Source organism: Rhea americana, unplaced genomic scaffold (assembly GCF_003343005.1).
Source record: "Rhea americana isolate MKP2758 unplaced genomic scaffold, rheAme1 scaffold_38, whole genome shotgun sequence".
NCBI lineage: Eukaryota > Metazoa > Chordata > Aves > Rheiformes > Rheidae > Rhea > Rhea americana.
In genome coordinates this window covers 2,664,299-2,682,682 of record NW_028186512.1, presented here as the reverse complement: position 1 = coordinate 2,682,682, position 18,384 = coordinate 2,664,299, and the positions used below count along the sequence as shown (strand labels likewise).

Below are 18,384 nucleotides of genomic sequence, written 5' to 3'. Positions count from 1 at the left end.
TGGCAATACTCGCTTCCCTTCTGTAAGTTATTTACTTCCTATATCTTTATTTTATCTTACATTTAGATCTCTTTCATTGGTAAAGTAATGTGAAAAAAACTTTATTGTACTCTTTCTTTTAATTATTTGACTATTCAATGTTAATCCCTAATTAACATTATTTTTACTTTATTTCTACTACTGAAAGTGACTGTTAAAACTTGAGCACTGAGCTGACCTGCACTTTGGCTGACGGCAGTAGCTGATGATATGCGAGGTACATCTAATAAGAAGATACTCTCTTTACTTGTGTGGCTTGTAGCATTATAATGTCACACTGCTAAAAGTTTCTCTCAGTCCCAAATCTATAACGCAAAGATCCTGTTTGCAGTTTTCTAATCGCAACCGGCAGAAGACAAGAGTAATGTTAGTTTTTATAGCTTGTTGCTTAGCAGCGTTGATCAACAAAAGTACGGCGTTTTCTTTTCCTGTAACCTTGGCGAACCTTGGCTTGGCCAGAGCTCACCAGCAGAAGACAGTGACTTCTGAAGTCATGCAAAACAGTTGTTCAGTATCTGTTCACAGTATCTATAGCAAACTGTCTCTTTGCCTCCTTTATTACCTTTGCCCTTTAGTCATCTTCCCAAACCTTTGAAGAAATTCCTGGGAGGATATGGAGGATGGGAAGCTTAGAGACAAGCCAACTGTGCAAAGACATGTTCTGCTGTGGATGGGGAGAAGGATCTGAGCTGCTCCCCCGGCTGTGACGTGAGACCTTCCTCTCATGGCAGGATAAACAGATTTCAACCTCTGGCCTGAGGCTTATTTCTATTTAGAGGAACTTTGTTGGTATTTTGAAGTAGGCAAAATGTTCCACCAAGGAAAGGGAAATTAGGGTAGAAAGAGTTTCCTGTTCTATACTTCTTAGGAGGGAACTGAACTAGAATGGAGATTGAATGCCTGTGAAAATGAATAGGGATTTGCAGTGAGGGTAGGAATCAAGACAGTGTTCCTTTTTCCCCTTCTGATCAAGTCTGACAGAACCTGTTTAAAGAGTAAGTTGCATGTTTCATCTTCGTTTCAGCTTCATTTCTAGAATGCAAATTGTTAGCAGGTAACTGGATGAAGCACTTTCAATGACACCATAAGCCGCAAGAATTAGCCTGTCTTGAAATGTCAAGGGCTTAGACTGAGAGCTGTTTTACTGCTACTCAGGTGCTTGTCTTTTAATTCTAGTTCTAAGCGAAACATAACTAATATTGGTATGCTTTTTCTGCCAAAAGTGTTTTGATCCAGATACAATTGTGAGATTGTAGGCATTATGGGGAAAATAATGCCTGGACAGCCAGGCTATAGGCTTCCTCCTTCCCTCTCCCTTACCTSCACTACTGACTTCCTCACTCTACCAAAGCTTCTGGATTTGTTAATAGCTGTTAATAGCAGTATGGGTATTAAAAGATCAACATATGTTATGCTGTGGTGTTCTAACTGTTCTGAACTTCAAAGAAAAACTCTCCTCTTCAACTATTGCAGTCTCATAAAATTCATGAAGAGGACGTTCRTATTGTTCTAACTGTGCAAATGAGATCAGATCCTCATCCCAGAAAAGACAGCCATACAAGAAACTGGTTTCTATCTTATGTGTCATGTCAAAAGCATGGCAAGTATGGTATCTAACAGAAATCAAAAGTGTAATTGAACCTTGTCTGGATATTTCTCATCTAACGTTTTGAACATGTACCGTTACTGAGCATTTGAAGTGCAAATACATTCCTGTGGGACAGTTTGGACAGTGGTTTCATAATTTTTTTTTTCTTTATTGGATCCTACTTTTGAGACTAAGACTGGACTAAGTGGCTCCTCAGATTAGTGCRGTGTTTCCTCTATAGATTGCATCATAAAATCACCCAAAATTTATGAAGAAAAATAAGATTGCAGTGAAAAGCTGAAATGCAGTTTTAAAATCTTGCACAAGCTGCATAGAATTAAAGCGTCTCGTTTTTTAGTTTTAGAAACCTAAAAGCCATAACATGTTCTGTTCTCTTGTGTTTAATCTAGAGTGTTTATGGTAAACCGCCTTCTTTGCATACCAAGAAGTTGCAACAGAGATAAACAAATTGCTACAAATGACAAAGGTAAATGTTTTTATTCTGAAGATTATTTCTCAGGCAGCTTTGCAGTTTGTTTTCTAGCTGCTTGCTAATGAAACAATGACAGTGATTTACAGAGAAAACAAAACTGCTTAGTTTTCTTATTATGAGACTGCAGAAAGGGCACATAAATGTGGCATGATATTTGAAAGCTAGCTGGAAACAACTACAGCTTTTATGTCTCAGATGCAATATTTATAGAGAGCCCTTAGATGGTGCTGTATAGCAAAGCTCAGCCCCTCATGACTGTTCAGCATGTGAGGTGGTAGCTGCTCTACAGAGTCCGACTATGTTAGAGATATGTTTGCCCCATCCAAAAGTATGCTTCAGTAAAAGGCTTCCTTAGCGGCTGTCTGATTTCTTGATCCACTGAGCTTGGACTRCTGCTGCTGAAATTTAAACTTTTTTCATGAAGTTGAAAGGTGAAAGAAAATTAATCCCCGAACGCTGTGTGAATAAGACATACAAGCAAAAGTAATCATCAGAACCTATATAAGGGTGTCCCACAGGGGTCAAAGCTTTCTGCCGAGTAGTGGAATTGTCCTGTTTTCTTTTCTAAGTATTGTATCTAGCTGCATGCTAGGTAATGCCTATTCCTGTCCCTTGWTTTCTATATATCTGTGGATCCATAGCCCAAGTCTAATATTTCATCCTAGTTCAGTCTTGAGAACATAGATAAACTATCTCTGGGCACTGTTAATTAAGACTGGTAAATGTAATCTGTCAGTAGAGATATTTTAAATATTAAATAACAAATTCAAACCTAGATTTCAGTATATATGCTAAATATATCTTATAATTTAATGTCTAAAAAACTTGAACTTTGTCATGCTTAAGCTTTATATCTAATATATTGTCTATTTATCAGTAAATTATAATATTTTTAWATAGCAGCTGAAGAGTTTATTAAGGGCATGTAGGGGTCATTGTGACAGAAACGTAGTATTCACCCTGATAACTTCTTGACATAATTATGGGTGTGCTATTGTGACTTTCAAGTTAATCTTCCACACTGCAGAACTCACTTTAAAGAACTACTGGATTGGGGGTGCAGATTTGGGGATTTGGGTTGTGCTGTTAATTATAAATAAATTGATTTTTTTTTTTCAGTGGGATGGATCTCAAGCCATCAGGTAGGTTTTGTTTGGAAGCTCTTTGTGAATTTGTGAAAGGAAGTTACTAGATAAATCTCCAATATAGTGTCAGTATCTGACTTTTTCTTTTATAATGAGGCAAGAGAGAAGTGAGATGTTGAAGATAACTTTATCCCTGCAGATTAGAAAAGAGTTGAGTAGGTAAGTGCGTGGTTTTTTGTTTTTTTTTGTTTTTTGGGGTTTTTTTAAGTTAGATGTATAGCCTTTCATATAGCTTTATTGTGTGCTTATGCAGATTTCTGTAATTTGGGAATAGATGAGATTATTTCCCATCTTTTCCCGCAGTATGAGAGGGTTAAGCCTAGGAGTATTCCACCAAAGCAAATTAAATAATTTCATGTTTTCAGAGTGACTTCATTTAGTCATGACTTACTTATTTTGAGAAAGACAGAAAAAGAGCTAGTGTTTTTACAATCTCTGCTGTATTTTTTTAATCTTTGTAACTTTCTATAACCCATTTTTTTCTTTCTTTTTTTTTTCTTTTTTTTTTTTTTTTTTGTTAATACTTTTGAAATATACTAGGCTGCATAAACTGAGTATCCTCTGGGTGTTCTGCTTGTCCCAGTAACTTTCATCCTACAGTCTCTGCCTACTGTTATTTTAGGTGTATCCTTTACCATTATGTTACTTGAGTTAACATGACCCCAGATTTTGCTGGCATATAGCTGGGAGCAAGTATTGAGTCTTTGTGTGTTGAGCAACTCTGTAGCTAAAATTACTGACAAGCTAMATGTTACTAGGTATGACTTTTAGCCTAAACATAGTGGCTATAAATTCTCACCTGTGCAAAGGGAATCCTGTAGAGCTCTGCTCARTATGTTCTTCCAGCTGCAGCTGAATTTCCGCTGGGTTGAAACCCTTAAGCAGCTGTGGCAATGTCTCTCATTGATTTAACACTTTTCGCACTCAAAGCTTGTTCATATATTTGAACTTAGTAAAGCGCTTCACAGTGTTGAGAGTAGGCAAGTATCACTACAACTTTACAGAAAAAGGAACAGCCACTGAAAGGTTAAAGTGACTTTTCCCTCACCACACAGCAAGTCAATGGTGGAGCTGGAATTACAGCTGGGGATGTTCCTGGCTCTTGCCACACTACAATGCTATGTAAAAAGGTCATTTCCCAAAATAGTACAAAAAGTTCCCAGTCATTATTGATAACACTGCAACAAATGACTCTAGCTACATTAATAGGTCACCATATAATGTCCTTAATAATCCATAATTAGCAACCCTGCAAAAATGGCAACACTGCATTGTTCTGGGGTAGTATCACTTCCACAGTTAGTTTTGTCTACTCTTGATATGTATTTTTGTTTCGGCTCTTCTAAAACAACCTTGTTTAAAGTGAATAGGTGCATTTGAAAATTATGTGTAAATACCTTCCCCATTAATATCATGCTGGACTGCATATTAGACTCATCTTTCAGATCAGTATAACTCCTCTACCATGGGAAGTACTTGCCTGTGGGCCCAGGAACAGCAGTGCAGGCACTTTTCTGAGTCACTTCGAAGCCACTGAGCAGAGGTTTGTCGAGTCAAGAAGAAACAGGAGGGAGCTGTGGGCCTTTGGAGAAGGATATAGCCTTCTTTCAAGCTAAGTGGCTGGCAGTAGAGGATTTTGGTGGCAACATTTTCTCTGTGTTGTGTGAGAGGGAGCCAGGGCAAGCATTAACTGCACAGCCTGGGAGCTGAGGTATAGGCATGTATTGGGGTGCCTAAGGAGGTGCCAAATTTAGTAATGCTCTTTTGGCTGCCAAGGGAGGAAAGGCAAATTTTTCATGGAGGTTTGTTCCCTGCTGGACTCCATTCTTCAGATGTCCCTAGGGCTGGGGCATCTTATCTGGTAGGTGCTGCTTGATCCTGTAGACATTTTTACTCTGGCATTTATAAAATTCTTTGAATATCCTTTGAACTTAGAAGTAGTAATCAGCATTTTTACTTACTGGCTTCAACAGCGTGCTTACTGAAGGTTTCTGTTTCGTGTTTTCTCTCTAAATGAATTATTTGAATTGCCAGGTAATTTAGCAAATTCAAAATAGGCACTGAATAGTAAGTATGAGGCTTGCGTTTATTTTACTGAATCTTTTTTTCCCACTAAATCTAAGCATCTGCTATTGACAGAAGAATAAAATGGTATTTTTTCTTAGCCAAGTCTGAAATACGGTAGTGAGAATGATGGTGGGAGGAAAGATGTTCACAAAGCATCAAATCAATTTACTCAGCCTGTTTTGGCCTGAGTTAGAGTGAAGTGTTTCAAAACAGGCAAATACAGAAAAAAAAGACTGAGAGAAGAACGAAGATAGAATATTATGTAAACAAAATGTGTAAGGAAAGTTAAGAAACTAGAGCACAAAGAGCATGGGCAAGTGGCAAGTAAAGGGGATGGGATGCTGTGCTCTCATCTATACAGTAGTATCTGCAGATATATGTATTTGAATTAATAAAGCAAAGGGGCTTTTTGTGCTGCATTTGCATTTTAATGCTCGTTGGTTAAAATAATTGGCTCTATTGTTGTGGGCACTGGGAATGCCAGCTTGGCTCTTAYGGTCACTGGCTTGTGCACAGAGTCTCCTGGAGGTCAAAACACTGGAGAGCCTGCTCCATACCACTCCCAGGGAGCAGTCATAATAGTTATTGCTTTGGAAAAACAATGCAGAAGGTCCCTGCCTTTATCTGGTTTATTGAATTTTATGTATTTTAAGTATTTTTGCACCTGCTTAGTTATTTTTATATGGATTCAGAATTTTTGAGGGTGCTTATTTTTAAACCACAGTTCAGTTTACACCACTGACACTGGTCAAATAACTTGTCAAAGACTGAACCACAAATGTGGGTCAGTATTTTTGAGTGATATTTTGGTACTTGGTCAGTCATCCTGCTTTTGTTCCTCATGGTGATCAAGTCAGACAGAAATGGTCAGCCAGTCCCACTCAAGAAAAACAGTGCACTTTCAGCTAGAGAAAAAGAAAATCTCTTGCGATAGATGTCAGATGATTCATAGCAAATGCTGATGGTTACATAATTTGAGCGTTGAGAACATCTGCCTTCCCCATGGTGGAACTCCAGAGAGACCTGAGTAAAAACACCCTGCAAAAAGAGGCAAATGATCTCTTTATTGAATGTCATAGTTTGTGCTTCCTGGTTTCACAGTTTGGGCAGTGCTAAGCTTGAGTCTCCTTGACAGCACGAGAGATTTCCAGGTCTGTACGGTTTGTGTTTTCTGGTATCAAATGGCTTAGTGGTTCTCTTGGTGTGAATCCTTTCTAAGAACTAAGGGGGCTGCTGTCAGTCCTCAACTTTCCTCCTGGAAACCTGTCATAACACATAGTATTTTAATACAAAATATGACATGAAACAGCCCATAGATTTTGTGATCCATTACCAGGTATGCTGAGGCAAAGCAGTCAGAGCATCGGTGAGTAGATCGCCTCCTGTAAGATTTACAGTCCTACGTTTTTTGGGTGGCACAGTTGTACTTCCTCAGAATTTCTCTCTTCCTAAAAATGACCATGAAGGTAGTGCACTTAAAGACTCGATTTGAACTGATTTGAAAATTGTTTATTAATCGCAGTGAATAGCCTTCTTGTACCATGCTGCTCCTTAAAAACGCTCGCATTACTAGTTGCAGTATGCATCTGCTATAGTGGAGTTTAGGACCTGTGGCACAGACTTACTTTGTCAAGATAATAGTGGACTTTTTCTGGAATTAGGAGAATTCAGACCTCCTTAAAATTAGGCTCCTATTTCCAGGTAAAAAGAACAGCCACGTGTTACCATCTTTCCCCCCGGCACACACTAGGTATGTCAAACTGCTCTGTGTTCCTTTGGAAGCACATTGGGCTACTCAGAYGCAATGGAAATGTGCTAAAGGAAAAAGGGACAGGAAATCTGGGGCCCCAAAAGATTCAAATCCATTGGGATACCTTTGGGGGTTTTTTAGGTATCTTCTGTTTGCATGGTGTGGACTTACTGAAACCATCCCTCAAGCTTTTCTTCTTGTCCTATCTTTAGATTCTTGTAAAGATATATTTCTGCCATCTTCCTGGCAGTGGATTGCACTGCCTATTGTTCCTGTTCTCCTAACTTCCGTCCTTAGATAGAAAGTTGCTTTGAGCAAGTGTGTAATTCATGCTGCTTTTAATAATTAAGTGCAAAATTCCACTTTTGCAAAGCTCCTCTCTTCCATTTCCTTCCTGACAGTACCTTTGCGTCACTGTCTTCTGATTCCCTTGGCAAATGCTGATAGAGATCTTTAGCCTGAGAAGGCAAGAAGTAATCCTGGCACTAAGAGTCATCTGACAGATGTGGTCCTCTTCACCAGTGTTAGATGTGATAAAGGAAAATGCATTTTTCAGCTGGAGCTAGAAAAAGATCCTCACTAGTCCCTTGCCCAAACCGCTGACTATTTCCCTTCAGTAGATGTAGAGCTTCTCTCAGGCATCTGAGTGACTGGTGTCACTTTATGAAGTCTTTATTTATAGATGTGTATAAAATCTAAAAATCAAACTTCCTCTGTAAATTGTCAATCTGCCTCTCCCAAAAGCTGGAAACTACATCCCTTGACTACAGCTCTGGAATACACTAGATGATCTACCCCAACCATTCTGTGAGTCTGTGATACATAAGGAAGTCTGTGGAAAGAGCACCTTTTGCTCAGAAAGACTTGTTTGTTTTAGTTTGGCTTCTGATTTGTGTTGTCTGCAATTTCTTCCTGGAAAGAAGAAAATATTGCTATTGAAGTGTTTAAAAAAATAAAAGGATCACTGCAGTGTAGTTTTTAATATGTTTGTGTTATTTCATATTCCGAGTAAAGGAAATCCTGTATAGTTGAAGGGACATATGATATAGTGACAGCACAGACAAAATAAGATGTTTCCTCAGGGGATGAGGAGGGATAATTACTTAAATAAGGTGTTCATCTTCTGACATAATTTGTACAAGGAGGAGGGCAGACCACTGTAACCGGGTGCCCTGAGCAGCTGGCATGGCTCGCTGCTGTTCACCTTCCCAGGACATGGTTTTAAGTTTTGCTGTACTGTTTGATCATAAGCAGGAGGCAGGGGATGATATACAAAGAACCATCTTTTAGACTGGGAGTACCTCAGGGTTGACTTCTGTGCCTTATAAATTGAGAAAAACTAGTCCTTTTGCTTCAGGGCCAAGCTGTGATCCATGGCAGATGCRTTCTCCTTTTCCTAGCTAGGCTTGCATTAGTCTCCTGTCTTCTGACTCTTCTCTCATCCAGGATAACCTGCAGGATACGTCAGGGCACAGCCATATTGAGCTCTTTCGTCAGAGCCTTGAACTCCTGCCTCTCTGTCCTTGGAGAGTTTTGCTGCCACTCTTAGGCCTTATCACCTGAGCCTTGATATGTCTCTTTAATGACTTGAAGCCCACATGGGGTCTAGTGCAGGCTTGACTGTCCACAGCAAGATAAACCTTGATTATCAGCAAGAGAAGCTCCGTGCGATATACCAGTGTGGCCAGGCAGAGGGCAAGTGCTGTCTGGTGTGCAGAGGCTGCCGTCCTCTCCGGGGTTGTCTCTGCCCAGTGTCCCAGATTGCCCCTTGCTTCCCTCCCCAGAGCTCTGGAGCCCTTGGCAGCTGCCCCAGCCCTGCGCGCACCGGGGGGCTTCTGTGTTCACGCACTTTCTGACACCCTGGAATGGGCAGAAGCAACGGGTCTGTCCTTGAGGGAGCTTTCTCTGTTAGCTGTCCTGGTTACTGTGTGGGAGACAAGGTCACCATCAGAATTCAGGTTGAATGCTTCCTTGTGATGGGGTAAGTTTCATGTTTCACTTGATTAACAGCATTAACTGGTGTATTTTCCCATACAATATCAGGCATTGCAGGTGTTCTCTTTATTAACAGTGGCATGAAGATCTCTGCACTGAGAAGATTTATGGGACTTGGCAATCAAACTCTGGAAGCAGGATAACTGGTTAGAGTTTGTTATGACTCTGCAAGTTGTTGTGGTATTTTGGCCACCCTCTGCCAGAATGGAGCAGAAAGAGGCAGGATATGTGCGCTTTCTTGTGAGTACTGCTGGGGGAGAAGTCTGCTGGCTTTCAGTGTTCGCACAGTAAATTCAATGTCAATATATGTGCAGCAGATCTCCAGGGAGTCTGAGGTAAATAGCCTTTCTTTTTGAGGTTTCTCAAGTGAGCTGCAGAGCTAAGGGAGTTAACTTTGAGTTTTTGCCCAGTGATGACTTGGCAGATGACTTGGGCGGGAGGAAGTCCCTAGTGGCTGGGCAATGCCAAGGGTGAGCTTTGAAACCTGCAAGGTTTTTGGCAGCTAGGGAACATTCACACTAGAGACTGCAGAGTCCCAAAGTCTGTGAGGCTGCCAGTGAAGGACTTTGGTGATCTACTGTATTCTGATTTGGTAATTAAGAGCAGAAGCCAGATCTCTCAATTCCTTTGTCAGTCTAGCCCAGGATGCCATAAAAGYCACACAGAAAATGCATTTTCTGAATTATAAAAAAAAGTACCACCCATTTTGTTTTGCCTCTCTGAAGGTGGAGGGTTCTTGAACTCTCTGCTACCAAATAGGAGTCTGGATCTTCAGAAACTAGTGAGTTGATGACAAAAAGTTAAGACAGGACAGCATGTGACTTGAGCTGCCCACAGCAAATATAAGAATTTGAAGAACTGGCTGTTACGGTGTCAAAATTGAAAATTCTTATGCCCATTATAAGGCTCTGATGGAAAAGGTCTGGTTTCTGAGAAAACCTCTCTGTGTGAAGGGTTTGGGGAACTGGATTCCAACAGTGTTGGTCAGAAGGTGGCTGTAGCACTCATCAGGGACCACAGAGTCTGCTCAACAGGAAATTCCTGTCTTTGTTTTTAAAACAGCAGTTCACTGGAAAAACCTTCAAGCAATTCTAATTGCTGGATTTTTTTTCCCTACTTTCTTCTGAAGTGTTAGTGGCGAGAGCAGGATACCGGAACTGAAGAATGAATGGGGCTGATGCAGCAGGGTGGACCCTTTGCCTCGTATGGAAGAAAACCGTGTGCAGAGTGAAGTTTTCGTGTAAGTGCAGAAGGTCCAGAGGCGGGTGGCAGGGATGATCACAAGTATAAAATGGGCTCTGCTGGTGGTGGCAGCAAACAGGCTGGGGCTGTCCAGCTTGAGGGCCTTTGGCAGGCAGCTGTAAAATAGTTTGGGGAAGGCAAATTAGCAACTATTTGTGTAACGCAAGCAGTAAGGGGACAGCTTAGGAAAGGATCGAGTTGCAGGCTTGCAGCAAACAAAGCACTTTTTCACAGAGTGGGTTTACATGCGAATTCTGGAATTCATTGCTGAAGCTAAAAATGGGTTTAACAAAAAAAAAAAAAAAAAAAAAAGAGGTTGGGGCTGCGGTTTCCCGGGGCACTGCCTGGCGCGAGGGGCGAGGACTGTGCCGAGACCGTCCAGCCCGGGCTGCCGTGGGCCGGCTCCTGCTGGCCGCGCGGGCTCGCTGTGACAGCGCAGAGCTGCTGCAGGCATGTTTCAAAGAAGGTGCTTGAGCCAGCTTGTGGGTACACACGTTGTACGTGTGTAATAACCTCTTACAATGTACTTGACACTGTTTTCCTATACTAATTGGATGTGATTTAAATTTTATTATGAAATTATTAGCTTTAGAAGACTGGCTACAGGAAAGTAACAATGCATTTATCACAAAATGCATTTATCCATAAAATATGATATCCCAACATGTATAAATTTGGGGAAGCAATGGGCTTGTGCACCTTTAATTATATTTTCCTAGTTTGAGTGGCTGGAATACTGCTCTTTCTGGTTCTGTCTATCTTAGAGAAATCTGTCACTTTGAATAAGAGCGAACCTTGACTGGTGGCAATGAAATCCTGACACTGTATCACCATATAACTGGATTTTATTTATTTATAATAGAAATGTCAACTTAAAAGATACAGTGCATATTTCGAAATCACATTAACATTATATTTAGATTTTTTTCCATTAAGTTTTAGGTGTGCAGCCTCATTAAATATAGGTAGCTAGGTATAAAAACATAAAGTCTTAACACTTGCTTACTAAATATTCAGAGTGCAACCAGACATCACTGGCAGCACAAGAGAATGGGGGGGCTATTTGGTTACATTTAAAAAGTGTCACTGTCATGAGTGATAGGCATCAGTATATGCATAGTATTATTTCAGTATCGTGCTGATGGAGTGAGCACTCCTGCAACTACTTATCTTTACTTACGTGCCCATGCCATTTAAATGTTTTATTCACAATTTCAGGAAAAATCATGGTGTGATTTTCTTAAAAATTTTTTTTAGTCTGAAACAGTTACTGCTTCTGCCTGTAATGTAGTGCAATGTATGCTGTGTACTAGAGCGTCTAAATGTCAGGAAAATGTTAAGCCCTGCAGTACAAGATATGCATGGCATGTATAGACAAGATATGCTTGACATGTATAGTTTCTAATAATTTATTTGCTGGTCTTAGCAAGAAATTCTGCATTAAAGTACTCGCACAGTTTTAGAGCATTTATTCCTACAAAGGAACCAAATGACTTTTTGCTGCCTCCTCCGGTGGCGCTTGCCCCCCACATCCCGTCGCGGGCCGTGTGTGTATGGCCACGCCGCGCCGTGCGGTGTGGCGCGGCGCTCRGCTCCGGCCCGGAGCTCAGCCCTCGGCAGCGGCAGCTCCTCAGCGCTCGGCACCGCCGCGGCCTGGAAGCGTGTGCGCCGCGGGGCGGGCGGTGGCGGCGGCAGGCTGCCCCGAATAGCGTCGGGGCCAGGCTCATGCGGTTACTTGCRGTAACCGTAACGTGAGCGAGACGGTGAGAGCGAGCAGGGGAAAAGGTGCTCGTGCAGTGCAGGCTCCTGTATGCGTTCATGACTAGGCGCTAAAGCCCTAGGAGTGATCGCTGGCTGCATCTTTGATTCTCCCGCTCGCTTCCTGTTAAATCTGTTACAAAGCCAGTTCCTCAGTCTAGCCTGTGGGTGACAATTTCTGTCTTAATAGGTAAAGAATCAGGAAAGACTTTGATGTTCGTTGACCAGCCAGCGAGTGAGGCCTGTTCTTGGTTTGGGTCACATTAGAGCATCCTGAAAGTGTTTTTGGAGCTCATGATAGAAAGGATGTTTCTATTCTTTGTTTAAACAGCCACCTTCCCAGAAGAGTAACAGTCTGAAATTTGCTGTTCCAATGAAACACGGACTAAGAAGAGCTGGAAAAGAAAGGTATGCGATAGAAATCAGAGATTTAAAAAATAAAGTAGAGCAGRGCAGAAATACATGCGTACAACAGAGGATAATACAGGAAATCAAAATCTTTTTCAGTAACATTATCTTAAATTTGAAAACTGTTTTCTTTTTAGAGTTGTGCCATATGTTTTATTTTAAATGCATCTGAGGGGGAGGGAAACCAAGCAATTACAAAATCTCCTAGCATGGAAGGTCCCATCCCTCCTCCCCTTAATGTCTCAAAGCAGGCTGCAAAGTGCTCACACAGAGGCACAAGGCTGCAAAGAAAYGCTTGTGCCAAGCCAGATTATTGCTTCCTGCTCTTCCATTGCACAGGCTTTTTAAATTTAATAAAACATTTCCAATTGGTTTCTCTCCCTTGCTACCTCCCTCTTTCTGCTGTATATTATCAGGCAGCCTTTTTTCTGAGTGCTGGCTACTCATGAGAGTCATATGTGTAAATATATCCACATCCGGGATCTTAGAAGACAGCTGTTGTGCACATGTGGAAGCACAACAGCTGCGCTTCTGATGTGTTGCCTGGTATCCAACAGCTGGACGGCGGCCTGAGTGCGCATAGCATCATTCTCCCAAGAGCTACACAGCAAGGCCACGAGCCAAGTGAATTCTGGTCTTTGTTTCAAACGAAACCTATCAACTCGGCCTAAATTTGTCAAAACACTTGTGATTTCTGAGCTGTCCCGGCTGGCTTGATGCCCCAAGTGCTGTACTCCGACTGACGTGCTCCCTGCGAGCCTGGCGGCTGCCTGCTCCCTCAACCTTCCCAGCRGGGTTTTAGGCCCAGGTGGTGACTGAGGATGAGCGGTTTAAAAGCAAGTGATGGATTTAGTTACTGAAGGTGAGCTGCCCTCTCTTTCTTCAGGGGCGTGAACGGAAGGCTGGAAAGCCATGCCAGTGCCTTGTCCAGGGGCGCACGCTGGGCGCCCAGGCCGTGGCCTCCCCGCGTCCAAGATCAGCCGTTGCTTCTGGCAGTCTTTGCTTATCTGACAGTTTCTAAAACTTCAGAGGAAAAGACCAGGCAGCTGCCGCCCTTGCAGGCTGCTTAAGTGCAGCTGTGACTAGAGGGTGACGTGCCACTTACTTGCTGCGATGCCACAGACCGCTGTAGTGGTCGGCAGCCCTCTGGTTAGGAGCTTTATTAGCTCTTAGAAGATGCACAGCCCAGACGAGGCTGCGCAGGCTCCTGCGTGGTCTGCCTGAGCTCTGACCCCTCGGGCAAGAGGCTGCAGTGCTTTTACAGCCAGTACTTAACCTCGCTGCTGGGACTTGTCAGCAAGGAAGCCAATTAGCAGCAGATACGATGGTGGTTGACATCATGCAGCTGGCTGTTTGTTAGGCGCACAACTGGTATTTGTAACACAACGTGTATTTTAAAACGTGGCTCTGGATAACTSATGGCATCTACTGCAAAAAAATCTCTCCACTGTTAAGCGTTATAGAAAATTCTGGTTGACTTTTGGAGGCTTTCAGAGTCTCCCCTTTAAGCCTGGTTCTGCTGGGCTCATGATGACCATGGCAAGTGCAGGAGAAATGAGTCAACTTTTAAAAACTTTATAAAACTGACATTCAATTCAAAGTGTTATGGAGACACAGAATGTCAACAGTGCAGTTCTTGCTCCTGTGAAATTTGGCGGGGGAAGGAGGGGGGTGGCAATAAACAAACTGAGACCACCACACAAATATACATTGGTGTATATGTCAGAAAAAAAAATCATTTAGAGAAATGTAAGTTCCTTGATTAAAAGTGCACAAGTCTACCAGCATGCTATAGGCACCTGCTGTAAAGGACAGTAGCTCTTTTTATCATGTATATGTGACACTGAGCTTCTGTTTGGGTACTTGCAGTCTTCTGTTGTTGGCCCTATGGCTTTTGGGGAAGAGAGGCCAAAAGTTAAAGGCCCGTTGATGTTTTAGTTGAGATGTGGCCTGATTTTCTTTTAAGCAAAAGTTAAATTACGGCTCAAAGGCTGGAGCTACCAAAGGACTTGCACTTAACTGCTAGCTGACAACCACTGTGGGCAGGAAAATTCAAATCCTCTGCTCAGCTCCTTCCCAGAGAAATTGTTTTCCTCTCTGGATGATACCATGTACCTGCTTTCAGGAGCAGCCATGTCCCCTCGCCTCTGGCAGCCGAGGTGCTCTCTGACTTGCTCACTACCCATTCTCTGCTTGTTTTGACTGGATTAGTTTAACAATTTAAACGATTTTCTCAGTTAATTTAAATGAAGGGTTATAATCAATCATTTACAATAGAACTTCCACAGGTTACACAAGTGGAGGGTGTCTTAAAGCAGTCAAGATACGATCAGGACTTGGTATCAATCTCTGAAGTACCTTTCAAATTTATAGCAGGGACTTTGCGTGATCATCTTTCTTCTAATGGCCAGGCTAAATGTTTATGTATAGCTCAAAAGAGTGTAAAATAGAGCATCACTGTACATTTCCTGTTACAGATACAGCTCAAGTGGACAGAAAGACCAGCTCTTTGTGAACACGACTTAGCAGCCTCGTGTCAAAGCCAGAGCTGCCTTCCCTTCATGGAACTAGTCACTAAAGGAGGAGCAGAGGATTCAGCACACGACTGCATGAGCAGCACAGCGCACCCTACAAGGTACTGACAGAAGACCTGAAAACTAGTATCCCCAAACTACCCCCAGTAGAAATAATTTTTCAGTTGATCGGACTTCAGCACTGCCCTGACTGGGGGGCAATGAGCAAACCAAATGCATTAGGTTAACATCAACTATTTCAATTATTAACAACATTAATTATTAATATAGTATAAATATTATGAACACAAATATGAAAATTAATGTTAATTAGTACTTAATAAAGAATTATTTAATATTTAACCTGAGGATAATTTTTATTTAATGAATACTCCATTTTCCCCCCTTGGTTAGTGTTTAAATATTCCTACTTTCTTTAAAGATGTTAATTATCTCTTCTTGTTCAATGGGGCAACAATATCTTTGCTTCTTAGAAACTGTCTCCCCTTAAGGGTCCCCACCTCAATGTCTTAGCTGAATTTTGATTACTTCATTAGTCTTTGGTGAAAAAAATAACTTTATCCAAGAAGTTGACAAAATGCATACATGATATTTTTGTAATGAAAATTCAAATGTCTACTAAAGTCTTTTAATACGTGTTGTACTTCTATTAATTGTGTAGCTCCTTTTTACGGGACAASTTTTCCCACTTCCGCTGGAGGGCTGTCTCTGTGCACGGCCAGGCTCAGCCAACAACTGCTTCAGGATCCCTGTTTGAACCACAGGGCTGAGACCTCCATCTCGCTCAGGACTGAGCAGACGCCTCAGAAAAGGCACCTTCCTCCCCGCAGAACTGCCCTGGCAGCCAGGTACGAGCGCAGGGCCYGCACAGGGAAGTACTGCGGCGATACAAGGCGTATTCGCTGTATGCCTTAACCAGCAGTACTAGCCAGAGCTTTTCTTTCCAGTTTAAACTGTTGATAACATCTTACCTTTCTTCTGGATGCCTGCTGGTCCTGCAGGGGAACGCTTCCTCTSCCCCACCCCCCAGCCCCTCTAAATCTATTTAAGGTGAAACAAAAAGGGGGGAAGGGGACAAAAAGAAACAAGAGTGTAGCCAACCTTTTTAATTAGAGTATATTGTACTTCCAAACTGGATACACTAGAAATTRGCAATGCAACATAAGATGCAAAGGAATATACCAGTTACTGTCAAAATGACCCTGTACAGCCTTATAATGCAAAAAGCTTTATACAATACAAATTTTTATTAATGTACACAAACCTTGACAGATTGATATTTGAACATAATACAACAAGTAAAAAATAAAAAGACAGAAGAAAGAAAAAAAAAGTGCTGAGAACTTTAACTGAATTACTGAATGGAGAAACATGCTAGCTTTCATTAAAGAATGCATAGTGAAAACCAGTATGAAATTTGCTTTATGGTGGGGGGAATTTATCAGAACTGTTGGTCTTTAGGTAGGAGAAGATTCCTTTCTTTAGCCTTGAACTTCAAACCAATTATTTTAATATACATGAGCTCTGATAAATACTGTGTTTTTCTTAAAAAAATAAAAACCTCCTAACACACATTTTTCCTTACAGAGAAAACTTTTATAACTTACCAGAAAGAATTAATTGATTCTTTCCAAAGTGCTAAACAAAGTTGCCAGGTACATTAAACATTACAATTTCAGATACTGGTAGAGTGGAACATTGTTAAACACATGGCATTAGTATGCTGACAGCTTGTTCTTAGAAGTTCCAGCCCTATTTATATTGCAGTTTGGTTTACATAAAGTATCCCATTAATATTCCTACTTCCTCCTTCTGCACAGCTGTATTTTACTTGTTCATTTAAAAAATAAGCCTTTTGATTTGGAAGTGTTTGCTCTACTATGGTGGGTTCGGAACTATGCATTGGAGTGTATTTTATAGAATGGTATTTCATGCTGCTGAGAATACTTATTTTTAACAGTTTTTATTCTTTTGAGTATTTACTAAACCAGCATTTTCTATTTTGTCTGTACTCCTAGAGGGGTTACCAGGAGTTCTGATGGAGTAAAGCGTGGCGGACAGGGCCCTGAGTTAYACACATTGTTTACTACGGTTTATGCACAACTTGGAACAGATGGCTTAGACAGAACTGCCACATGCTCAGTAGAACCAAAACGTCTGCTGGAATGTAAACAAGATGGTGCAGTTGCAGTTCTCTGTCTTTTTAATTAATAATTCCAGACAATAACTCGCTACTCCTTTTAGATAGTTCCCCCTTGTAAATAGCTTCCAGCATGTAAGGAGCAGTGCACAGATAAGGATGCCCTCCCCAAAGCTCTACAGGAAGAGTTTGGTCATGACAGTAGAGAATGTTTCTCTATCTCAGTGCAAAACAAAGGTAGGAGTCTTGCCACTAGGTTAAATGATGCAAGTTTTTGAGTCAAGAAAGTATCTCTTCACAAGCTTCAGTTAAGAAATAGCAGAGACTGAGATTATGTTTCTAATCATGCATACAGCTAAGAGCCCTTACGGACCAGAAATGCCTCTCTGAACTGAGGCATTGCTTTAGTGCTGTCACAGATGAGGGGCTGGCTCCAGCGGCCCCCGAAGCCTGCTGCATCCCTCCATCCCACAGCCTGCAGGAGAAGTTGCTGCGAGATAGCACGAGGATGGGCGGATAACACGTTAAATGCGAGTTAGGGCTTGGCTGAGAGGGAAGAGGGGACTGCAGAAGCGAGCCGAGACAGATCTCATACCTGGTGAAAGACAGCAAGATCGAATTCCAAGATGCACCACGGAAAACAATAGCCCAGTAAGAAGAAAGCATTTCTGTAAGTAAGTCACATGATAATTTTGAAATGTTTTACATTTTATACTTCCAACTTTAATGCAGAGTATTTTTAAGCCTGATCTTTCTTCCTGGATATCAAGTTCTCTAAGAAATACAGATCAATTGACAGCCAGTCAATTTTGCCTCTTTAAGATCACTGTTGGCATTTTGAGATTAACAAAGGTTATAAAACCAATGCACATTTGCTTCTTCCTGCAGTAAAGTGCTATATATAACAAGTCATTTTAATGACCACAAAGTAAGAGCATTAAATAAGTATAAAGTTAGCTTCCTAGCAGTGTATTCTACCAGCCATTAACAAAAAGGAGTAAAGTGTTACAAATAGCATGAAGGGTATTGATAGGCCTGTAGAATCTGCAAGTACAACTGGAATAGTAAGGGTATAAAAGAGAACTGTCTGGTTAAAACAGCATCCTTTTATAGCTTTATATTTGAAAGAAGTTACTGGTACCTTTTCAAATATATAGTCTCATTACCTTCATCCCACATGATGTTTTTTCTTTTTTTTCTTTTCCTTTTTTTTTTTTTTTATTTT

The 18,384-nt window shown here is 41.3% G+C and overlaps 1 long non-coding RNA gene across 2 annotated transcripts; it reads left to right on the top strand.

Moving 5' to 3' along the window:
• LOC146591247 (uncharacterized) lies at positions 1–16,536 on the top strand. Of its 2 annotated transcripts, none has more exons than XR_014896845.1 (9): positions 1–22; positions 188–256; positions 2,038–2,114; positions 3,240–3,262; positions 3,362–3,424; positions 8,867–10,317; positions 12,409–12,485; positions 14,963–15,120; positions 15,681–16,536. It is a non-coding gene; the product is annotated as an uncharacterized LOC146591247 (long non-coding RNA). The 2 variants fall into 2 exon arrangements; XR_014896846.1 differs by lacking the exon at positions 1–22 and having other exon boundaries at positions 152–256; positions 8,867–9,063; positions 9,154–10,317.
• Positions 16,537–18,384: the final 1,848 nt, after the last annotated feature.